Source organism: Arachis ipaensis, chromosome B05 (genome assembly GCF_000816755.2).
Source record: "Arachis ipaensis cultivar K30076 chromosome B05, Araip1.1, whole genome shotgun sequence".
Taxonomy (NCBI): domain Eukaryota; kingdom Viridiplantae; phylum Streptophyta; class Magnoliopsida; order Fabales; family Fabaceae; genus Arachis; species Arachis ipaensis.
In genome coordinates, this window is record NC_029789.2 from 49,098,952 (window position 1) to 49,104,507 (window position 5,556).

The 5,556-nt window shown below is 38.8% G+C and overlaps 1 long non-coding RNA gene across 1 annotated transcript in view; it reads left to right on the top strand.

The window, feature by feature from the left end:
- Positions 406-5,556, top strand: part of LOC110272025 — an 8,800-nt gene continuing 3,649 nt past the window's right edge. The window contains exon 1 of the long non-coding RNA XR_002362947.1: positions 406-1,452. This is a non-coding gene — a long non-coding RNA (uncharacterized LOC110272025). The remainder of the gene's footprint in view (positions 1,453-5,556) is intronic.

Sequence of the window (5,556 nt, forward strand, 5' to 3'; positions counted from 1 at the left end):
CTATTTTGAATGAATTATGTTATTATTTGAACTCCTAGAAAATGATTTTATTAAAAATGATTAGATTGATATTTATAAATACTTTAAGTTTAAGTCAATTAATATTTATGTACAATTTTTATTATAATTAATTATTTTCAGAGATAGAAAAATAATAGAGATTTGTATGATTTAATCTAGAAAATTTTATTTGAATTTAAATTGTACTTCACAAAATATAATTAACTTGTTCATTTTATAATTTAAATTAGAAATAATTGATTGAACTTAGCAATATGTTGATAAATAATGTTCATAAATATTTTTAACAAAGTATATTTGATTCTAAAATTACTCTACTATTCAATTTTATCAAAATATCTATTCATAACTATCCATATTCTTTTATAAAATCCTAATTCCTAAACCTAAATTCCCAAATTGAATCAGAAACCCTAATTCCCAAATTGAGAAACCCTAACCCTAGCTTCCCTCTGTCTCAGCCGCACCCCACCCCTACTTCACCCTCTTCAGCTAACATACCCACCCTTAATACCCAAGTCAGCGCTGTTACCCTCACCACATGACACACACAGAGACTTACCTCTCTCACTCTCAGCCTCACCAACGAACTCACACTCATTTCCTCACTATACACACGCACGCACACATATGGAGAAGACAGGAAGAGAGAGCGCCAGCGAAGAAGAGGGAGGAGCAGCGCCGCCACCGCACTCCGTCACACCCAGCCGCGTCTTGCTCGCCGTCGAAGCCACGCCGATCGTCGCTGCCCAGTCGTCGTTCTGCCTCCCACCAAGCCCGTCCTGCCACTGACATCGCCGAACAGAGGAGGGCGACCACCACGAGGAGCCACCGCCGTCCTTGCTCGTCATCTCCCTTGGAGCCATCGCCGTCGAGGACCAGCAGAGAGAGAGAACGCGTGACTTTCAGGAAGGAGGACGTGAGTCAGTGACGTAAGGAGGAGTGCGACCCACTGCGTGAAGTTGTGCCGCCGTGCCTTCCGTCGCCGTCGTGCCTTGGTGCCATCGGAGGAAGCTGTTGCTACTGTGTGTACAGAGATGAGGAGCGTCGCGAGAATCAAGGGAAGGAGTCGTTGTTTTACCGCTGCTTCTGGTTTCTAAAATCTGAGAAAACACCACTGCCGCTGCTGTTTGTTGGATTCAAGATCGCTGCTGCTATTCTAGCTCTGTTCTGCCTCTACTTCAAGTTTCAGAGTTGCTGGAGCCTTTGCCACTGGGATCGAAGAACAGAAAGAAGAGGAGGTCGTTTAACCTTGTCACTGTTGCTGCCATTGGAGTCGCTAGGAACCAATTTCTGGAGCTGCTCTTGATGATTCTGGTGCTGCTACATAGGTTCCGAGCTGTTGTGCTGTTGCCAGAGGAAGGGAACTCATAGGAAAAACGTCACCAAGGCTGCTGGTTGGTTTGATTGCGTTGTTAATGCGACATTGAGGTAGGGGATTTAACGTTTTTAATTTAGAATGCCCACCAAGTTATTTGAATAAGTGCAAATGGTTAACAAATGGTTTAGAATTTTTTAATTGACATGAATGGCCTGAATTGCATTTGAAATTTGTTAGTTGTTGTGAATATTTTGAGCTGTGACTGGAATTAAATGTGGCTGCGAATGTCTTTGGGCTTTGTTATGAGTGTTTGAAGTTGTAATTGATATTGTTTTCTCTGATATGGATGAAATTGAGTTGAATTATAACTGTAGTTGGTGATTGATTTGATAATTGTGCGTATTGAATGTTGTAAGGGATAGAATAAATGGTGTTACTTTTGTTGCTGAGCTTGCTGGTGTGAATTGATGAGTTATTGTGTGTTTGAATGATGATGAGTGTATATGGAAAATTATGCTTGGCATAGTGTAGAAAAGAAAAGGTTTGATGATGCTTAAGTACTTGACATCGTGGGAAATTATGATTTTGGGTTCTTGGGCTGTGTTGGCAATGAAGACAATTTTGAATAACTGGAAAGAGGTTAAACGTGTGATTTTGGAAGGGTTATAAGTTCGAATGTGGTTTTTGATAAGTAAGGTTGTTGAAAATGTTTAAGGCAGAATTTCTGCATACGTGACAGTAGAAAGAATCAATTTCTGGGAGCATCCCAGGTCATATACTTGAATGAAACTATTTTTGCATGAAACTTTACTGTGTTTTGAGCATCTCATAAAAAATTCAGAATTTGTTGATGAGTATTTTGGGAGAAATGAATTTTTGAAGATTGATGGTTTCTGCAGAAAATTCTGTTTCTTTACTGCAGAAGCACCAACTTCCAACTCACTTAACTTTCAATTCTGGTAAGTATTTGAGCTGAAACCAACGGCATTTTCAAGTTTCCTGTGTCCACAATCTTCATTTTAAATTTCATGTCAATATCCTATTTAACCAAGTAGATATGTTGAAAAGAGTATGGATAACTCACTGGATTTTGGAAACCGAATTCTAAAAGGCCTGGCTGTGTTTCTCACTTCATAACTTTTTCATATGACTTGGTATTAATCTGGAATTTGATTCAATAAAAATCTAAAAGAGTCTTGTTTGAGGTCGTGAATTTTGAAAGGCATTGGGTGAAAACTGGATTTTTAAGTAATTTATCAAACTTACTACTTGCTGCTGTTTTTTGCATTTTCTTAGGAAACAATAACAGAATTTTAAGAGAGATAGTACAAGTTTTTATTGTGACCAAATTACCTCAACACCAAGTTTCTTGGAATACTAGTTTATTGAGTTTAATTTTGAAAGAATCCTATGATAAGTGAAAGTTGGTTACGAATTGATGAGGTGAAAGTTGAATTGATGGGTTATGTGGGAATTGTAGGTTATGACCGAACTGTTGGCTATTGAAAATTGTGAATTTTTTGATTGATTTGAGAACCTCTTATTTGGTAGTTGTTGAGGAAAGGGGGAGACTTGTTGAGAAAGAGGGAACCCGAAAGGGTGGCAAGGTCCAAGTTTTAGGGGAGATGCTGCCGAATTTTCGAAAAATCCAGATTCTGTTTTAAAATGTGATTTAGAAAAAGATTTGGACTTGAGAGGTTCTATCAATTGGTTCATGATTTATTAAGAAATTGGTGTTTTGAGTTAAACTGTTTAATAAAAGTTCATGTTACCTGATTGATTTAAATATGAAGGGGCCTATGTTTTGAAGTTTAGTTAAAGAAGTACCTTTGGGAGAGTTTCTGATTTAAGAATGAAAAGAAATTGGGTTTTTTTTTTTTACTTAAATAATTTTGGTTTTGAAACTGGTTCAGAACTCTTGGCTTACATGCTTTGGTTTTGATTTTAAATCTTTATAAGTCAATTAATATTTATGTACAATTTTTATTATAATTAATTATTTTCAGAGATAGAAAAATAATAGAGATTTGTATGATTTAATCTAGAAAATTTTATTTGAATTTAAATTGTACTTCACAAAATATAATTAACTTGTTCATTTTATAATTTAAATTAGAAATAATTGATTAAACTTAGCAATATGTTTATAAATAATGTTCCTAAATATTTTTAACAGAGTATATTTGATTCTAAAATTACTCTACTATTCAATTTTATCAAAATATCTATTCATAACTATCCATATTCTTTTATAAAATCCTAATTTCTAAACCTAAATTCCCAAATTGAATCAAAAACCCTAATTCCCAAATTGAGAAACCCTAACCCTAGCTTCCCTCTGCCTCAGCCGCACCCCACCCCTCCTTCACCCTCTTCAGCTAACATACCCACCCTTAATCCCCAAGTCAGCGTTGTTACCCTCACCACATGACACACACAGAGACTTACCTCTCTCACTCTCAGCCTCACCAACGAACTCACACTCATTTCCTCGCTATACACACGCACGCACACATATGGAGAAGACAGGAAGAGAGAGCGCCAGCGAAGAAGAGGGAGGAGCAGCGCCGCCACCGCACTCCGTCACACCCAGCCGCGTCTTGCTCGCCGTCGAAGCCAACCGATCGTCGCTGCCCAGTCGTCGTTCTGCCTCCCACCAAGCCCGTCCTTCCACTAACATCGCCGAACAGAGGAGGGCGACCACCACGAGGAGCCACCGCCGTCCTTGCTCGTCATCTCCCTTGGAGCCATCGCCGTCGAGGACCAGCAGAGAGAGAGAACGCGCGACGTTCAGGAAGGAGGACGTGAGTCAGTGACACAAGGAGGAGTGCGACCCACTGCCTGAAGTTGTGTCGCCGTGCCTTCCGTCGCCGTCGTGCCTTGGTGCCATCGGAGGAAGCTGTTGCTACTGTGTGTACAGAGATGAGGAGCGTCGCGAGAATCAAGGGAAGGAGTCGTTGTTTTGCTGCTGCTTCTGGTTTCTAAAATCTGAGAAAACACCACTGCCGTTGCTGTTTGTTGGGTTCAAGATCGCCGCTGCTATTCTAGCTCTTTTCTGCCTCTACTTCAAGTTTCAGAGTTGCTGGAGCCTTTGCCACTGGGATCCAAGACCAGAAAAAAGAGGAGGCCGTTTAACCTTGTCACTGTTGCTGCCATTGGAGTCGCTAGGAACCAATTTCTGGAGCTGCTCTTGATGATTCTGGTGCTGCTACATAGGTTCCGAGCTGTTGTGCTGTTGCCAGAGGAAGGGAACTCACAGGAAAAATGTCACCAAGGCTACTGGTTGGTTTGATTGCGTTGTTAATGCGACATTGAGGTAGGGGATTTAACGTTTTTAATTTAGAATGCCCACCAAGTTATTTGAATAAGTGCAAATGGTTAACAAATGGTTTAGAATTTTTTAATTGACATGAATGGCCTGAAATGCATTTGAAATTTGTTAGTTGTTGTGAATATTTTGAGCTATGACTGGAATTAAATGTGGCTGCGAATGTCTTTGGGCTTTGTTGTGAGTGTTTGAAGTTGTAATTGATATTGTTTTCTCTGATATGGATGGAATTGAGTTGAATTATAAATGTAGTTGGTGATTGATTTGATGATTGTGCGTACTGAATGTTGTAAGGGATAGAATAAATGGTGTTACTTTTGTTGCTGAGCTTGCTGGTGTGAATTAATGAGTTATTGTGTGTTTGAATGATGATGAGTGTATATGGAAAATTATGCTTGGCATAGTGTAGAAAAGAAAATGTTTGATGATGCTTAAGTACTTGACATCGTGGGAATTATTGATTTTGGGTTCTTGGGCTGTGTTGGCAATGAAGACAATTTTGAATAACTGGAAAGAGGTTAAACGTGTGATTTTGGAAGGGTTATAAGTTCGAATGTGGTTTTTGATAAGTAAGGTTGTTGAAAATGTTTAAGGCAGAATTTCTGCATACATGACAGTAGAAAGAATCAGTTTCTGGGAGCATCCCAGGTCATATACTTGAATGAAACTATTTTTGCATGAAACTTTACTGTGTTTTGAGCATCTCATGAAAAATTCAGAATTTATTGATGAGTATTTTGGGAGAAATGAATTTTTGAAGATTGATGGTTTCTGCAGAAAATTCTGTTTCTTTACTGCAGAAGCACCAACTTCCAACTCACTTAACTTTCAATTCTGGTAAGTATTTGAGCTGAAACTAACGGCATTTTCAAGCTTCCTGTGTCCA